General features: G+C 47.3%; 1 long non-coding RNA gene across 1 annotated transcript; it reads left to right on the top strand.

Moving 5' to 3' along the window:
• Positions 1–7,371: 7,371 nt before the first annotated feature.
• LOC308186832 lies at positions 7,372–19,156 on the top strand. Its single transcript, XR_013944324.1, has 2 exons — positions 7,372–7,663; positions 18,873–19,156. It is a non-coding gene; the product is annotated as an uncharacterized lncRNA (long non-coding RNA).
• The last annotated feature ends 874 nt before the right edge of the window (positions 19,157–20,030 follow it).

Below are 20,030 nucleotides of genomic sequence, written 5' to 3'. Positions count from 1 at the left end.
TGCCATCCCTACCGGAATCAAAGTATTTAGCTGACTAGCCACCCTGCACGGAGGAACAATCAAATGAGACCCCCCCCAATACTATGAGCTCTAGGATTTATCTTCCTATTTACCATCGGAGGATTAACAGGAATCGTTCTTGCAAACTCTTCCCTAGACATCGCCCTGCACGACACGTACTACGTAGTTGCCCACTTCCACTACGTCCTATCCATAGGCACCGTCTTTGCCATTCTAGCAGGATTTACTCACTGATTCCCACTACTCACTGGGTTTACCCTACACCAAACATGAGCAAAAGCCCACTTCGGGGTAATATTTACAGGAGTAAACCTAACGTTCTTCCCCCAGCACTTCCTAGGCCTAGCAGGAATACCCCGACGATACTCGGACTATCCCGACGCCTACACACTATGAAACACCATTTCCTCCTAGTCCTAGGACTTAGAGAAACTCCAGTACTAAAAATAGTAAACACAAGCAATAATTTCATATACTTCACTCTCACTCACCGCTCAACTATCAGCTAACCACACCCCCGTCCACATAGCTTAACACAAAGCATGGCACTGAAGTTGCCAAGATGGCATAAAACATGCCTGCGGACAAAAGACTTAGTCCTAACCTTACGGTTGGTTTTTGCTAAATATATACATGCAAGTATCCGCGCCCCAGTGTAAACGCCCTCGACCACCTACCCCCATACAGGCCTTGAGGAGCGGGTATCAGGCACACCCAAGTAGTAGCCCAAGACGCCTCGCTAAGCCACGCCCCCACGGGTATTCAGCAGTAATTAACATTAAGCAATGAGTGCAAACTTGACTTAGTTATAGCAACAGCCTAACTTCAAGGGTTGGTAAATCTTGTGCCAGCCACCGCGGTCATACAAGAAACCCAAATCAACCGTCCTATTGACACGGCGTAAAGAGTGGTAAAATGCCTATCCTAGCTAACTAAGATCAAAATGCAACTGAGCTGTCATAAGCCCAAGATGCACCTAAACACACCATTAAGATGATCTTAGGAACTAACGACTGATTTAAACCCACGAAAGCCAGGGCCCAAACTGGGATTAGATACCCCACTATGCCTGGCCCTAAATCTTGATACTTACTTTACCGAAGTATCCGCCAGAGAACTACGAGCACAAACGCTTAAAACTCTAAGGACTTGGCGGTGCCCCAAACCCACCTAGAGGAGCCTGTTCTACAATCGATAATCCCCGATTAACCCAACCACCCCTTGCCAACACAGCCTACATACCGCCGTCGCCAGCCCACCTCGAATGAGAGCACAACAGTGGACACAATAGCACCCCGCTAATAAGACAGGTCAAGGTATAGCCTATGGAGTGGAAGAAATGGGCTACATTCCCTATTCATAGGGCACACGGAAAGAAGCGTGAAACCACTTCTGGAAGGCGGATTTAGCAGTAAAGTGGGACAATAGAGCCTACTTTAAGCCGGCCCTGGGGCACGTACATGGTTAAACATGCCTGTTAGTAGTGTGGCGAGCCATAGTGGGAAGGCTAGGGCTATGTTCATAGATAGTTGGGTGGTTGGGGTGAATGTATATGGAAGGAGGCCTAGAAGGTTGATTGTAAGAAGTATGATTATTAGGGATGTAAATATTATGGCTCATTTGTGGCCATTTTTGTTGAGTGGGACTATTAGTTGTTTTGTGATTAGGTGAAGGAGTCATGTTTGGATAGTAGAAAGGCGGTTGTTGATTCATCGGTTGTTTGGGGACGGGAATAGTAGGGCTGGGAAGAGTAGGGATAGTAGGATTAAGGGGATGCCAAATAGATTGGGGCTGGAAAATTGGTCAAAGAAGCTTAGGTTCATGGTCAGGATCATGGTGTGGGTTTGGTAGTGAGGGAGGTCTTATTTGATGGGGGGTTGGTTGTGGTGAAGGCTAGTAGTTTTGGTTGGATGAGGAGTGCTAGGGTTAATCAGGTTATAATTATGATTGAAAATCATGGTGCGGGGTTAAGCTGTGGCATATCATTAAGGAGGGGGAAGTCCCTCTTTGGCTAGCTTAAAAGGCTAGTGCTGTTGCATAGCTTCTTAATGATTAGGATGATGATAGAAGGGACGATCAGGCCTCGAAATGTGGGAGTGGGGTTGATTCTACTACAATGGGTATGTAGCTGTGATTAGCCCCGCAAATTTCTGAGCATTGTCCGTAAAAAATCCCAGGCCGGGTGGTAATGAATGAAGTTTGGTTTAGTCGGCCTGGGATTGCGTCTGTTTTAACTCCGAGCGTTGGGACTGCTCAGGAGTGGAGTACGTCTCCTGCAGTAATGATCACGCGGATGGGGGATTCTATTGGGATAACTACGCGGTGGTCAACTTCTAGCAGTCGGAAGTGGCCGTTGGGTAAGTCTGGGGTGGGCACTATGTAGGAGTCGAATGATAGGTCTTTGAAGTCTGTGTATTCGTAGCTTCAGTATCATTGGTGGCCGATGGCTTTTAGGGTGAGGTCTGGTTCGTCGATTTTGTCCATTATGTAGAGGATTTGTAGGGATGGGAGGGCGAGGAGTACCAGGACGATAGCAGGTAGGATTGTCCAGATCAGCTCTACTTCTTGGGCGTCTACAGCATTGGACGAGAGTTTTTCTGTTAGTATGTGGGCTAAAAGGTAGAGAACTAGGCTGCAGATAGCTAGGGCAACGATTAGGGCGTGGTCGTGGAATTCAACGAGTTCTTCTATGATGGGTGATGAGGCGTCTTGGAATCCTAGTTGGGAGTGGTTGGCCACATGAGATGTACAGGATTTTTACCTGTGATTTAGTCTTGACAAGGCTATGTAATTGGTTTACTAACGTCTCATAAGAAAGAAGCATGAGCGGTGAATGCAGTTGGCTTGAAACCAGCATGTGAGGGTTCGATTCCTTCCTTTCTTGTACTTGGACGAAGGCCGGTTCCTCGAAAGTATGGTATGGGGGAGGGCAGCCGTGGATTCATTCAACGTTTGTGGTAGTTAGTTCTGGTTGTAGGACTTTTCGTTTGGCCGAAAAGGCTTCTCAGATGATGAATATTAGTATGATTACGGCTACTATTGAGATTAGGGAGCCGATGGAGGAAATGGTGTTTCATAGTGTGTAGGCGTCGGGATAGTCCGAGTATCGTCGGGGTATTCCTGCTAGGCCTAGGAAGTGCTGGGGGAAGAACGTTAGGTTTACTCCTGTAAATATTACCCCGAAGTGGGCTTTTGCTCATGTTTGGTGTAGGGTAAACCCAGTGAGTAGTGGGAATCAGTGAGTAAATCCTGCTAGAATGGCAAAGACGGCGCCTATGGATAGGACGTAGTGGAAGTGGGCAACTACGTAGTACGTGTCGTGCAGGGCGATGTCTAGGGAAGAGTTTGCAAGAACGATTCCTGTTAATCCTCCGATGGTAAATAGGAAGATAAATCCTAGAGCTCATAGTATTGGGGGGGTCTCATTTGATTGTTCCTCCGTGCAGGGTGGCTAGTCAGCTAAATACTTTGATTCCGGTAGGGATGGCAATGATTATAGTGGCTGATGTAAAGTAGGCTTGGGTATCAACGTCTATTCCTACTGTAAACATGTGGTGAGCTCAGACGATGAATCCTAGGAAGCCGATGGATAGTATGGCTCAGACTATTCCCATGTAGCCGAAGGGCTCCTTTTTGCCTGAGTAGTACGTGACTACGTGTGAGATGATTCCGAACCCCGGTAGGATCAGAATATAGACTTCTGGGTGTCCGAAGAATCAGAATAGGTGTTGGTACAGGATTGGGTCTCCTCCTCCAGCGGGGTCGAAGAATGTGGTGTTTAGGTTTCGATCAGTTAGTAATATTGTAATACCGGCGGCGAGTACGGGGAGTGATAGAAGGAGTAGGATGGCGGTAATTAGTACGGATCAGACAAATAGTGGGGTTTGGTATTGTGAGAGTGCGGGGGGTTTTATGTTGATGGCTGTGGTGATAAAGTTGATGGCCCCAAGGATGGAGGAGATACCGGCTAAGTGGAGTGAGAAGATAGCCAAGTCTACTGAAGCTCCGGCGTGGGCAAGGTCACCTGCTAGGGGAGGGTAGACAGTTCAGCCTGTGCCGGCGCCAGCTTCTACAGTGGATGAGGCTAGTAGGAGGAGGAATGATGGGGGGAGGAGTCAAAAGCTTATGTTGTTTATTCGCGGGAATGCTATGTCGGGGGCACCGATTATGAGGGGGACTAATCAGTTGCCGAATCCTCCGATCATGATGGGTATGACTATAAAGAAGCTTATTACAAAGGCGTGAGCGGTAACGATTACATTGTAAATTTGGTCGTCGCCTAGGAGAGTTCCTGGTTGTCCTAGTTCTGCGCGGATTAATAGGCTGAGTGCGGTGCCGACTATTCCTGCTCATGCCCCGAAGATGAGGTACAGGGTGCCAATATCCTTATGGTTAGTGGAAAATAGTCATCGGTTGATGAAGGTGACGGGTAAGATGGCTGAGTGTTGAAGCGTTAGGCTGTAGTCCTTTTTACAGAGGTTTAATTCCTCTTCTTATCGGCTCTGTAGTGAAATTCATGTTGAGTTGCAAGCTCATCGATGCGCACTAGGGTGCGTCAGGGTCTTTGTAGGCAGAAGCCAATTGGTTTAGGCATTTAGCTGTTAACTAGAGTTTTGTGGGATCGAAGCCCATCTGTCTAGGGAGGCTTTAGCTTAATTAAAGCGTCTGACTTGCATTCAGAAGATACAGGTTAATATTCTGTAAGTCTTAATGTGCAGAAACTAAGAGGGTTTAACTCTTATTTAAGGCTTTGAAGGCCTTCGGTTTGGGGTGTTATCCTAAGTTTCTAGACAATGGCATGTATTATTGGGGACAGGGGAAGTAAGAGGATTGATAGTGAGGCAAGGACCGCAGTAGGTGTGCTTGGGGCTTTGCTAGTGTATCATTGTTTTATGTGGTTAGAGGAGTTGGGGGGAAGGGTAATTGTTGAGTGGTATGCGAGGCGTAGGTAGAAGAAGAGGCTGAGCAGTGATAGCATGGCAATTGCCATGGCTGCTGGTGTTATTTCCTGTTTAGTTAGTTCTTGGATGATAAGTCACTTTGGTATAAAGCCTGTTAATGGGGGGAGGCCTGCTAGGGATAAAAGTACTAGTATTAGGGTGGCGTTTAGCACTGGGGTTTTTGTTCATGAGGTTGTGATCATGGATAGGTTAAGGGCTTTGATTTTGTTAAGGGCTAGGAATACGGCTGATGTTATGATTGTGTATAGGTAGAAGGTAAGTAAGGCCAATTTGGGGCTGTAAACTAGGATGATGGCGATTCAGCCTAAGTGGGAGATGGACGAGAAGGCTAGGATTTTGCGTGTTTGTGTTTGGTTCAGTCCTATTCAGCCTCCTAGTGCTGTTGAGGCTAGGGCCATGGCGGTGAGTAGAGCTGGGTCGAGGGATTTGGATGTTAGTAGGAGCAGGGTTAGTGGGGGGAATTTTATGAGGGTCGAGAGTAGCAGGGCTGTTATTAGTGGCGATCCTTGTAGTACTTCTGGGAATCAGAAGTGAAATGGCACTAGGCCCAGTTTAATAGCGATTGCTGCTGTCAGTAGTAGACAGGAGGTTGGGTGGTTTATTTGTGTGATGTCTCATTGGCCGGTGACTCAGGCATTGGTTATGCTAGAGAATAGGACCAGGGCGGAAGCAGCTGCTTGGGTTAGGAAGTATTTCGTTGCGGCTTCTACTGCTCGTGGGTGGTGGGATTTGGCAATTAGGGGAATGATGGCTAGTGCGTTGATCTCCAGTCCTGTCCAGGCCAGAACTCAGTGGTTGCTGGAAATTGTGATTGTGGTGCCCAAGATGAGGCTGAAGGTTATGATTGGGGTCGCGTAAGGGTTCATTAGTAGAGGAGGGGGTTAAACCATCATTTTCGGGGTATGGGCCCGATAGCTTGATTAGCTGACTCTACTAGAAAATAATATAAGGGAAGTATGGAGAATTTTGATTTCTCTTGTGTGGGTTCAATTCCTACTTTTCTAAGGTCAACAGGAAATGAGAGGGCTGTTATACCTCTATGTTCACTTTATCATAGTGACCCTTTGTAGTTCAGGCACATTTCCTTATGTAAGGAGGTAGGCCTGCATAGCAGATAGGTATGCTGATGTGTCAGAGGCACAGAGCTAGTGTGAGGGGTAGGAAGTTTTTTCATAGTAGGTGCATTAGTTGGTCATATCGGAATCGTGGGTATGAAGCTCGGACCCATAAGAAACCAGAAGATAGTAGGAGGACTTTTGTGGCTAGGATGACGGGGAATAGTTCTGTGGGTGGCCCTAGGGCGCTTGGGTTTAGGAATATGATGGCTGTAAGTGTATTTATTAGCATAATGTTCGCATATTCAGCTAGGAAGAATAAGGCGAAGGGTCCTGCGGCGTATTCAACGTTAAACCCTGAGACTAGCTCAGATTCGCCCTCTGTGAGGTCAAAAGGAGCTCGGTTTGTCTCTGCTAGGGTGGATACGTATCATATTATTGCTAGGGGTCATGAGGAGAAAATGAAGTATAGAGGCTCCTGTGCGACGGCAAAGGAGCTGAGTGTGTAGCTTCCGCTTAGTATGATTATTGATAGCAGGATTATGGCCAGTGTCACTTCGTATGAAATGGTCTGTGCTACTGCCCGTAGGGCTCCGATTAGTGCGTATTTTGAGTTCGAGGCTCAGCCTGATCATAGGACTGAGTAGACGGCTAGGCTTGACATGGCTATTAGGAAGAGAACTCCGAGGTTTAGATCTGCTAGGGGAAATGGGAGCGGTAGTGGTGCTCAAGTGGTGAGGGCTAGGACAAGGGCTAGTATTGGTATCAGAATGAATAGAAGTGGGGAAGAGGTAGAGGGTCGGATGGGCTCTTTGGTAAATAGTTTCAGTCCGTCCGCAAATGGTTGAAGTAGGCCAAAAGGCCCGACAACGTTAGGGCCTTTGCGGGATTGTATGTAGCTTAGGATTTTCCGTTCTACTAGGGTTAGGAAGGCTACGGCAATCAGGATTGGGATGATGTATAGGAGGGATATAATGAGGCAGCTTAGTGTTGTTATTTGAATCATGGGTGAAGCTAGGGAGAGGATTTGAACCTCTGGGGAAAGGGCTTAAGCCTTCTGCACTTGCCGGGCTCTGCCACTCTAGCTGGTCCTTTTCTAGGATTGAAAGTGGTGGGGGAAGGCCCTCTTCACGGTTTAGTTGGTTTCACTGCTTAGAGGGGGGGGGCGTGCTTGTGGTATTGGCCCCACTTTCCCGGTCCTTTCGTACTGGGGAGAGTGTGTCATAGATAGAAACCGACCTGGATTGCTCCGGTCTGAACTCAGATCACGTAGGACTGTTAATCGTTGAACAAACGAACCCTTAATAGCGGCTGCACCATTAGGATGTCCTGATCCAACATCGAGGTCGTAAACCCCCCTGTCGATATGGGCTCTTGAGGGGGATTGCGCTGTTATCCCTGGGGTAGCTTGGTCCATTAATCAATTATATTGGGTCTGGTCACTGTTAGCACTTTGAGGGGTAGCTCTAGGTAAAGAGGTATGGTCTTGTTTTTGGAGGATTTGTTCTCCTCCAAGGTCGCCCCAACCGAAAAATATCGACCAGGCTCTGCGATGGTAGTGGCCCCAGTGGGGTTGATTGAGGATTCGCGGTGGTCGTTGATTTTTAAGTTCCACAGGGTCTTCTCGTCTTATGTTCACATCCCCGCTTTTGCACGGGGAGATCAATTTCACTGATTATCTGTGAGAGACAGTTAAGACCTCGTTTAGCCATTCATACAAGTCTCGATTTATGGGACAATTGATTGCGCTACCTTTGCACGGTTAGGATACCGCGGCCGTTAAACCTAAGTCACCGGGCAGGCATCACCTTCAATACTTGTTTAATTTGCTGAAGGCTATGTTTTTGGTAAACAGTCGGGCCTTATTAATTTGCCGAGTTCCTTTCACAGATTTTAATCGCTCTTATAGGCGCTCCTGAGTCGGGTTAACAGGGTTAGTTAATACGTGGTCTTGTAGGGGTTTTTGTATCTGTCTAGGTCTGTTAATAATGTTTCTATGTAAGCTTGCGCCGTTAGAGGGGTGTGGCCCTGAGTTACTTATTTTAGCATTAATTCTCCTATATTCATAGGTTGACCTGTTTGTGATAAGGGAATCATCTTATTTTGGTATTTTTAGGTGGTGGAGCTTTGACGCACTCTTTTTTGATGGCTGCTTTAGGGCCCACGGTAGGATCAGTAGTAAGAATTATCCGCTAGTCGAGGTTGTGTCCTTTTTTAATGGAGCTGTCCCTCCATTAAATAGCTCTTAATCATCTCATTAGGGTTCAGGATGTCCGGTAGGGAGGATTAAGGGGGAACTTAGATTCGTTTCACAGGTAACCAGCTATCACCCAGCTCGGTTGGCTTTTCACCTCTACTGACAAGTCATCCCACTCTTTTGCAACAGAGACGGGTTCGCTCTCTTTAACTGCTTGAAAGTAGCTCGCTTGGGTTTCGGGGGGGCAAACTTTAGTTCACTTTGCTTGGTTGTTCTCGCTAAACCATGATGCAAAAGGTACAAGGGTTGATCTTTGCTGTCTGTCGCTTTGATTGTTTCACTGCTATTTCATCTTTCCCTTACGGTACTGGGGTCTCTATCGCGTCTAAGTGTCTTTTCTATCGCCTATACTAAGACTGTAAAATGCTTTAGTTTAATTAGTTTAGTAAATTCTTTAGTTTTGGTGTACTATTTGTGTGGTTGAGCTAGAGGGGGGGCTTCAAGACGATCCGGTCTAGTAGATATCTTTCAGGTGTAAGCTGAGTGCTTTGGTGTTATAGCTACGTCTTGATATTCTAAGTACACCTTCCGGTACACTTACCTTGTTACGACTTACCTCATCTTCAGCGTATTTATGGTATTAGTTATGTGGGATGTGGCTTTTGAGGAGGGTGACGGGCGGTATGTACGTGCCCCAGGGCCGGCTTAAAGTAGGCTCTATTGTCCCACTTTACTGCTAAATCCGCCTTCCAGAAGTGGTTTCACGCTTCTTTCCGTGTGCCCTATGAATAGGGAATGTAGCCCATTTCTTCCACTCCATAGGCTATACCTTGACCTGTCTTATTAGCGGGGTGCTATTGTGTCCACTGTTGTGCTCTCATTCGAGGTGGGCTGGCGACGGCGGTATGTAGGCTGTGTTGGCAAGGGGTGGTTGGGTTAATCGGGGATTATCGATTGTAGAACAGGCTCCTCTAGGTGGGTTTGGGGCACCGCCAAGTCCTTAGAGTTTTAAGCGTTTGTGCTCGTAGTTCTCTGGCGGATACTTCGGTAAAGTAAGTATCAAGATTTAGGGCCAGGCATAGTGGGGTATCTAATCCCAGTTTGGGCCCTGGCTTTCGTGGGTTTAAATCAGTCGTTAGTTCCTAAGATCATCTTAATGGTGTGTTTAGGTGCATCTTGGGCTTATGACAGCTCAGTTGCATTTTGATCTTAGTTAGCTAGGATAGGCATTTTACCACTCTTTACGCCGTGTCAATAGGACGGTTGATTTGGGTTTCTTGTATGACCGCGGTGGCTGGCACAAGATTTACCAACCCTTGAAGTTAGGCTGTTGCTATAACTAAGTCAAGTTTGCACTCATTGCTTAATGTTAATTACTGCTGAATACCCGTGGGGGCGTGGCTTAGCGAGGCGTCTTGGGCTACTACTTGGGTGTGCCTGATACCCGCTCCTCAAGGCCTGTATGGGGGTAGGTGGTCGAGGGCGTTTACACTGGGGCGCGGATACTTGCATGTATATATTTAGCAAAAACCAACCGTAAGGTTAGGGCTAAGTCTTTTGTCCGCAGGCATGTTTTATGCCATCTTGGCAACTTCAGTGCCATGCTTTGTGTTAAGCTATGTGGACGGGGGTGTGGTTAGCTGATAGTTGAGTGGTGAGTGAGAGTGAAGTATATGAAATTATTGCTTGTGTTTACTATTTTTAGTACTGGAGTTTCTCTAATAAGTTTAAGTTATTTTGTATGTGTTTGTGTGTATATGTACATCGTTCCGATGATGTCATGGAAGGGATGATTAATGGAGTTTTAGAGGTAGTTTGCTGGGATTGGGCGATGAAGGTTTATGCTACATGGTGGTTAGCGAAAGTTTACTGGTTTAGTTTGTGAAGCGCAGGGGTTGCGCTTAATGATTTGTTGTTTTGTGCTATGTCCAACGAGCATTCATCCAATAGCCCCATTTAACCCGGAGGGTGGAGGTAACATTAACTGAATGTGGTCAAAGTGCATCAGTGTCAGGATGATTCCCCATATACGCCAACCGTCTCATCGAGGGACCCTTGAAATATAGGATAGGCCGTGAGGCAGGTGTGTCCAGGCTTAGATTGTGGGACCCCCGAGATCACTGGGAATAGCCACCTGTGAGGTAACCCCGGAAAAAATAAGAGGAACCAGAGGCGCCAAAAAGCTGGAACATGCCGCGATTACGCATTGAGAAGGTGAAAGTACTCACAGATGCCACTTTGAAGGGCAAGGAGGGGTGAGTGAACCCAATGGATGGCCCTGACCGAGGAACCAGAGGCGCAAAAATGTGAGGAGGGCGAGGGGTTTAGGGGGAACGTATGGGCCTGAAGCTAGTCATACCGGACATTATGTGCAACGGGTTGCTGATTTCACGTGAGGAGTACGATTAATAAATCCGTCTGATACGAACTGCATGAGATATGTGGTGGAGAGTTGTTGTTGGAGCATGTCCTGTGAGCATTCATTAAAATGGGGTCTTGTTATGCGCTTGAGTGGAGTTGTATTGGGTGTTGTGGGGTATGGTCCTAGAACATTCATGCCGGGTGGTTTGGTAGGAGTGTGTTTAAGGGTTTAATGGCCGTGTACATGTATGGGTTTAGCACCTGCTTATAAGATAGTCCGTATATAATGTATATTACTGGTACTATAGTATGTATGTATATGGGGTATATAAATTTATGCACGAATATGCATAACCAAATACCCCCGCCTCGGGGGGGGGGGGGGGGGGGGTTAAGCATAATGGCATAGATGGGGTAGAATTATTGGGGGCTTGCGGTTAGTTCCTGTAGTTGAGAACAATGGCGGCTTTTCGAGCCGCAGGCCTCGGGTAGTGTCCGGGCAGGAATAATGACTTATTTTATGTTTTTTTTAGGGATTTGCTTTGCGGTGGGTGTTTTGGGTGTGGCGTCGAATCCTTCGCCGTATTATGGGGTTGTTGGTTTGGTGTTAGCGTCTGTGGCGGGGTGCGGGTGGTTGCTGGGCCTTGGGGTTTCGTTCGTGGCTTTAGTGCTGTTTATGGTGTATTTGGGGGGTATGCTGGTGGTGTTTGTTTATTCAGTAGCTTTAGCAGCGGAGCCTTTCCCTGGGGCTTGGGGGGATTGACGGGTGATTGGATGTGCAGTAGCGTTTGTGGCAATTGTTTTTGGGGGGTTGGTGTTTGGGGGGTTTATGGGGGCTTGGAAGTTCGGGGTTTCTACTGTGAATAATGTTGGGGTGTTTGTTGTTCGGTCGGATTTTAGTGGAGTTTCCATGTTTTATTCACATGGGGCAGGGATGTTTTTAGTGGCGGGTTGGGGGCTGTTGTTGACTTTGTTTGTTGTATTGGAGCTTGTGCGGGGGTTGTCGCGGGGTGCTATTCGGGCGGTTTAGGGGTTAGGGTCAGAGAATAGTTTATTGAAAATGCCAGCTTTGGGAGCTGGAGATAAAGGTTTGAGTCCTTTTTTTCTGAGTTTGGGGTACTCTAAGAAGTGGTAAGTCTTCAATCTTTGGTTTACAAGACCAATGTTTTTATAAACTATTAGAGTATTTAGCAGTTGAGTATTTTGTTTTCTAGGGCGCTTGCGGCGGGGAGGAGAAATAGGAGGATAGTGAAGTAGGCGATTGAAGCGAGTTGGCCGATGATGATGAATGGGTGTTCGACGGGTTGGCTTCCTACTCATGTTAGGACGAGGAGGTCGGCGACTAGTACTCAGAATAGGAGCTGGGAGAGTGGTCGGAATGTTATTGCTCGTTGTTTTGATTTGTGCAGGAATGGGATTAGGAATAGGATCAGTACGGAGGCGGCCAGTGCTAATACGCCTCCTAGTTTATTTGGGATTGAACGTAGGATGGCGTAGGCGAATAGGAAGTATCATTCTGGCTTGATGTGTGGTGGGGTTACTAGCGGGTTTGCTGGGGTGAAGTTTTCTGGGTCTCCCAGGAGGTTAACCGCTCATGCTTCTTTCTTATGAGACGTTAGTAAACCAATTACATAGCCTTGTCAAGACTAAATCACAGGTAAAAATCCTGTACATCTCATGTGGCCAACCACTCCCAACTAGGATTCCAAGACGCCTCATCACCCATCATAGAAGAACTCGTTGAATTCCACGACCACGCCCTAATCGTTGCCCTAGCTATCTGCAGCCTAGTTCTCTACCTTTTAGCCCACATACTAACAGAAAAACTCTCGTCCAATGCTGTAGACGCCCAAGAAGTAGAGCTGATCTGGACAATCCTACCTGCTATCGTCCTGGTACTCCTCGCCCTCCCATCCCTACAAATCCTCTACATAATGGACGAAATCGACGAACCAGACCTCACCCTAAAAGCCATCGGCCACCAATGATACTGAAGCTACGAATACACAGACTTCAAAGACCTATCATTCGACTCCTACATAGTGCCCACCCCAGACTTACCCAACGGCCACTTCCGACTGCTAGAAGTTGACCACCGCGTAGTTATCCCAATAGAATCCCCCATCCGCGTGATCATTACTGCAGGAGACGTACTCCACTCCTGAGCAGTCCCAACGCTCGGAGTTAAAACAGACGCAATCCCAGGCCGACTAAACCAAACTTCATTCATTACCACCCGGCCTGGGATTTTTTACGGACAATGCTCAGAAATTTGCGGGGCTAATCACAGCTACATACCCATTGTAGTAGAATCAACCCCACTCCCACATTTCGAGGCCTGATCGTCCCTTCTATCATCATCCTAATCATTAAGAAGCTATGCAACAGCACTAGCCTTTTAAGCTAGCCAAAGAGGGACTTCCCCCTCCTTAATGATATGCCACAGCTTAACCCCGCACCATGATTTTCAATCATAATTATAACCTGATTAACCCTAGCACTCCTCATCCAACCAAAACTACTAGCCTTCACCACAACCAACCCCCCATCAAATAAGACCTCCCTCACTACCAAACCCACACCATGATCCTGACCATGAACCTAAGCTTCTTTGACCAATTTTCCAGCCCCAATCTATTTGGCATCCCCTTAATCCTACTATCCCTACTCTTCCCAGCCCTACTATTCCCGTCCCCAAACAACCGATGAATCAACAACCGCCTTTCTACTATCCAAACATGACTCCTTCACCTAATCACAAAACAACTAATAGTCCCACTCAACAAAAATGGCCACAAATGAGCCATAATATTTACATCCCTAATAATCATACTTCTTACAATCAACCTTCTAGGCCTCCTTCCATATACATTCACCCCAACCACCCAACTATCTATGAACATAGCCCTAGCCTTCCCACTATGGCTCGCCACACTACTAACAGGCCTACGAAACCAACCATCAGCCTCTTTAGCCCACCTATTACCCGAAGGTACCCCTACACCCCTAATCCCCGCACTAATCCTGATCGAAACAACCAGCCTACTAATCCGCCCCCTAGCCCTCGGAGTCCGCCTTACAGCCAACCTTACAGCAGGACACTTACTCATCCAACTCATCTCTACAGCCTCCATTGCATTAATACCCACCCTTCCTGCAGTATCCATCCTAACAATAATCATCCTACTACTCCTAACCATCCTAGAAGTAGCAGTAGCCATAATCCAGGCCTACGTCTTCGTGCTCCTTCTAAGCCTATACTTACAAGAAAACATCTAATGGCACACCAAGCACACTCATACCACATAGTTGACCCAAGCCCTTGACCAATCTTCGGGGCAGCCGCCGCCCTACTCACAACCTCAGGATTAATCATGTGATTCCACTACAACTCATCCATACTACTAACCCTAGGCCTCATCTCAATACTCCTAGTAATACTCCAATGATGACGAGACATTGTACGAGAAAGCACCTTCCAAGGCCATCACACTCCCACAGTCCAAAAAGGCCTACGATACGGCATAATCCTTTTCATCACATCCGAAGCATTCTTCTTCTTAGGGTTCTTCTGAGCGTTCTTCCACTCGAGCCTGGCCCCAACCCCAGAACTAGGAGGCCAATGACCCCCAACAGGAATTAAACCACTCAACCCGATAGAAGTCCCCCTACTAAACACAGCCATCCTACTAGCCTCAGGCGTTACCGTAACGTGAGCCCATCACAGCATCACAGAAGGAAACCGAAAACACGCCATCCACGCCCTAACCCTAACGATCCTCTTGGGATTCTACTTCACAGCCCTACAAGCAATAGAATACCACGAAGCCCCATTCTCAATCGCTGATAGCGTCTACGGATCTACCTTCTTCGTTGCCACTGGATTCCACGGACTCCACGTAATCATCGGATCCTCCTTCCTGACCGTCTGCCTCTTCCGACTGATCAAGTTCCACTTTACATCAGACCACCACTTCGGATTCGAGGCAGCAGCCTGATACTGACACTTCGTAGACGTCATCTGACTATTCCTCTACATAACCATCTACTGATGAGGATCTTGCTCTTCTAGTATATTAATTACAATTGACTTCCAATCTCTAGAATCTGGTATAAACCCAGAGGAGAGCAATGAACGCACTCATGTTCATATTCGCCCTATCATCAATCCTAAGCGCCGCCCTAACCGCATTAAACTTCTGACTCGCCCAAATAAACCCCGACTCAGAGAAACTCTCACCGTACGAATGTGGATTCGACCCACTTGGATCTGCTCGATTACCATTCTCAGTCCGATTCTTCCTCAGTAGCCATCCTGTTCGTCCTATTCGACCTAGAAATCGCCCTCCTACTCCCCCTGCCATGAGCCGTCCAACTCCAATCCCCCCTAATGACCCTCACCTGAACTGTAGTGATCCTCCTTCTCCTAACACTCGGACTGGCCTACGAGTGAATTCAAGGGGGCCTAGAATGAGCAGAATAACAGGAAGTTAGTCTAACCAAAAAGATAGCTGGTTTCGACCCAGCAGATTACAGCCAACCCTGTAACTTTCTTATGTCGCCCCTACATTTAAGCTTCTACTCAGCCTTCATTTTCAGCGGACTAGGGCTAGCCTTCCACCGAACCCACCTAGTATCCGCCCTACTATGCCTTGAAAGCATAATATTATCGATATTCGTAGGCCTATCAATATGATCCATCGAAAACCAAGTCTCCTCATTCACCATGGTACCAATTCTCATGCTAACCTTCTCAGCGTGTGAGGCGGGCACAGGCCTGGCCATCCTAGTAGCCTCCACCCGCACACATGGCTCTGACCATCTACACAACCTAAACCTCCTGCAATGCTAAAAATCATCCTACCCACAATCATACTTCTTCCAACAGCCCTGCTGTCTCCACCAAAATTTCTATGGACTAACACCACCTTATACAGCCTCCTAATCGCTGCCCTAAGCCTACAGTGATTAATCCCAACCTACTACCCCTACAAATTTTTATCCAACTGAACAGGAATTGACCAAATCTCATCCCCCCTCCTAGTACTATCCTGCTGACTACTCCCACTCATAATCATAGCAAGCCAAAACCACCTGCAACAAGAACCCCTACAACGCAAACGAATCTTTATCTCAACCTTAGTCGCAGTCCAGCCATTCATCCTACTAGCCTTTTCCACCACAGAACTAGCACTATTTTACATCTCATTTGAGGCAACCCTCATTCCCACCCTAATCTTAATCACCCGATGGGGGAACCAACCAGAACGCCTAAGCACTGGCATCTACCTGCTATTCTACACGCCAGTAAGCTCTCTACCCCTGCTAATCACAATCATACACCTATACGTGAAAATTGGCACCCTGCACCTGCCAACCCTACAACTAACCCACCCAACCCTATCCACCTCATGGACAGGAATACTATCAGGTCTAGCACTGCTCATAGCATTCATAGTAAAAGCCCCACTATACGGCCTACACCTCTGACTGCCAAAAGCCCACGTAGAAGCACCCATCGCAGGCTCAATACTCCTCGCCGCCCTACTACTAAAGCTAGGAGGATACGGAATTATACGAGTCACTCTATTTATGGGCCCACTGTCCAACCTCCTGCACTACCCCTTCCTAACCCTGGCCCTATGAGGCGCCCTAATGACTAGCTCAATCTGCCTACGACAGACAGACCTAAAATCACTAATCGCTTATTCATCCGTTAGCCACATAGGCCTAGTTATCGCCGCAGGAATAATCCAAACCCACTGATCATTCTCAGGGGCAATGATCCTAATAATTTCCCATGGACTAACTTCCTCCATACTATTCTGCCTAGCCAACACAAACTATGAACGTACGCACAGCCGAATTCTACTACTCACACGAGGCCTACAACCTCTCCTACCACTCATAGCTACCTGATGATTGCTGGCCAATCTAACAAACATAGCCTTACCCCCAACAACAAACCTCATAGCAGAGCTAACCATTATAATCACCTTATTCAACTGATCTGCCTTCACGATCATCCTAACAGGAATCGCAACCCTACTAACCGCCTCCTACACCTTATTCATACTACTAATGACCCAACGAGGCTCAATCCCCTCCCACATCACATCTATGCAAAACTCAACCACGCGAGAACACCTGCTCATAACACTCCACATTATCCCAATATTCCTCCTAATCCTCAAACCCGAACTGATCTCTGGAATCCCCTCATGCAAGTATAGTTTAAACCAAACATTAGACTGTGATTCTAAGAATAGAAGTTCAAACCTTCTTACCTGCCGAGGGGAGGGTTTAACCAACAAGAGCTGCTAACTCTTACATCTGAGCCTAAAACCTCAGCCCCCTTACTTTTAAAGGATAACAGCAATCCACTGGTCTTAGGAACCACCCATCTTGGTGCAAATCCAAGTAAAAGTAGTGAACCCCACACTACTAATCAACTCCCTCACACTACTCACGCTGACAATCCTCCTAACCCCAATCATCCTGCCATTTCTATTTAAAAACTTTAAAAACACCCCACAAGCCACCACCCGCGCTGTTAAAACCGCATTCCTAATTAGCCTAGCCCCTACAACCGCATTCATCTACTCGGGAGTAGAATCTGTCACCTGCCACTGGGAGTGAAAATTCATTATAAACTTTAAAATCCCCCTGAGCCTAAAAATAGACCAATACTCAATAACATTTCTTCCAATCGCCCTATTTGTAACATGATCAATCCTACAATTCGCCATATGATACATGGCCTCAGAGCCATACGTAACAAAATTTTTCACCTACCTACTGACATTCCTAGTCGCCATACTCCTCCTAACAACCGCAAACAACATATTCCTCCTATTCGTAGGCTGGGAAGGAGTACGAATCATGTCCTTCCTTCTCATCGGCTGATGACAAGGCCGAGCAGATGCCAACACCGCCGCCCTACGAGCCGTAATCTACAACCGAATCGGAGACATCGGACTGATCCTGAGCATAGCATGACTAGCTTCAACATTCAACACCTGAGAGATCCAACAAGCCGTACACCCCCACCAAACCCCAATCCTCCCCCTCATAGGATTAATCCTCGCAGCCGCAGGAAAATCCGCCCAATTTGGACTCCACCCATGACTGCCCGCAGCAATAGAAGGCCCCACCCCAGTATCAGCCCTACTGCACTCCAGTACCATAGTAGTAGCCGGAATCTTCCTGCTCATCCGCATGCACCCCCTGCTAGCCACCAACCAGACAGCCCTAACTGCCTGCCTATGCCTAGGTGCTCTATCAACCCTATTCGCTGCCACATGCGCCCTAACCCAAAATGACATCAAAAAAATCATTGCTTTCTCAACATCCAGCCAACTAGGACTAATAATAGTCACTATCGGACTAAACCTCCCACAACTAGCCTTCCTACACATCTCAACCCATGCCTTCTTTAAAGCCATACTATTCCTATGCTCAGGGTCTATCATCCACAACCTAAACGGAGAACAAGATATCCGAAAGATAGGAGGCCTACAGAAAATACTCCCAGTCACTACTTCCTGCCTAACCATCGGAAACCTGGCGCTGATAGGAACCCCATTCCTAGCCGGATTCTACTCAAAAGACCTCATCATCGAAAGCTTAAACACATCATACCTAAATACTTGAGCCCTACTCCTAACCCTTATAGCCACAGCATTCACCGCAACCTACAGCATCCGCATAACCATCCTAGTCCAAGCTGGACAAACCCGAATCCCCCCAATAGTATCAATAAACGAAAACAACCCACTAATCACCGCCCCCCTAACCCGACTCGCCCTAGGCAGCATTACAGCAGGAATAATCATTACCTCTTTCATCACACCAACCAAAACCCCCCCAATAACCATACCCCTTATCACCAAAACCGCTGCCATCCTCATAACAATCCTAGGAATCATCCTAGGCCCCTCATGTACAGGGCCACACCCCTCTAACGGTGCAAGCTTACATAGAAACATTATTAACAGACCTAGACAGATACAAAAACCCCTACAAGACCACGTATTAACTAACCCTGTTAACCCGACTCAGGAGCGCCTATAAGAGCGATTAAAATCTGTGAAAGGAACTCGGCAAATTAATAAGGCCCGACTGTTTACCAAAAACATAGCCTTCAGCAAATTAAACAAGTATTGAAGGTGATGCCTGCCCGGTGACTTAGGTTTAACGGCCGCGGTATCCTAACCGTGCAAAGGTAGCGCAATCAATTGTCCCATAAATCGAGACTTGTATGAATGGCTAAACGAGGTCTTAACTGTCTCTCACAGATAATCAGTGAAATTGATCTCCCCGTGCAAAAGCGGGGATGTGAACATAAGACGAGAAGACCCTGTGGAACTTAAAAATCAACGACCACCGCGAATCCTCAATCAACCCCACTGGGGCCACTACCATCGCAGAGCCTGGTCGATATTTTTCGGTTGGGGCGACCTTGGAGGAGAACAAATCCTCCAAAAACAAGACCATACCTCTTTACCTAGAGCTACCCCTCAAAGTGCTAACAGTGACCAGACCCAATATAATTGATTAATGGACCAAGCTACCCCAGGGATAACAGCGCAATCCCCCTCAAGAGCCCATATCGACAGGGGGGTTTACGACCTCGATGTTGGATCAGGACATCCTAATGGTGCAGCCGCTATTAAGGGTTCGTTTGTTCAACGATTAACAGTCCTACGTGATCTGAGTTCAGACCGGAGCAATCCAGGTCGGTTTCTATCTATGACACACTCTCCCCAGTACGAAAGGACCGGGAAAGTGGGGCCAATACCACAAGCACGCCCCCCCCCCTCTAAGCAGTGAAACCAACTAAACCGTGAAGAGGGCCTTCCCCCACCACTTTCAATCCTAGAAAAGGACCAGCTAGAGTGGCAGAGCCCGGCAAGTGCAGAAGGCTTAAGCCCTTTCCCCAGAGGTTCAAATCCTCTCCCTAGCTTCACCCATGATTCAAATAACAACACTAAGCTGCCTCGTTATATCCCTCCTATACATCATCCCAATCCTGATTGCCGTAGCCTTCCTAACCCTAGTAGAACGGAAAATCCTAAGCTACATACAATCCCGCAAAGGCCCTAACGTTGTCGGGCCTTTTGGCCTACTTCAACCATTTGCGGACGGACTGAAACTATTTACCAAAGAGCCCATCCGACCCTCTACCTCTTCCCCACTTCTATTCATTCTGATACCAATACTAGCCCTTGTCCTAGCCCTCACCACTTGAGCACCACTACCACTCCCATTTCCCCTAGCAGATCTAAACCTCGGAGTTCTCTTCCTAATAGCCATGTCAAGCCTAGCCGTCTACTCAGTCCTATGATCAGGCTGAGCCTCGAACTCAAAATACGCACTAATCGGAGCCCTACGGGCAGTAGCACAGACCATTTCATACGAAGTGACACTGGCCAT

Source organism: Anser brachyrhynchus (genome assembly GCF_964034855.1).
Source record: "Anser brachyrhynchus genome assembly, contig: SCAFFOLD_198, whole genome shotgun sequence".
NCBI lineage: Eukaryota > Metazoa > Chordata > Aves > Anseriformes > Anatidae > Anser > Anser brachyrhynchus.
This window is presented reverse-complemented; position numbering and strand designations above follow the sequence as displayed.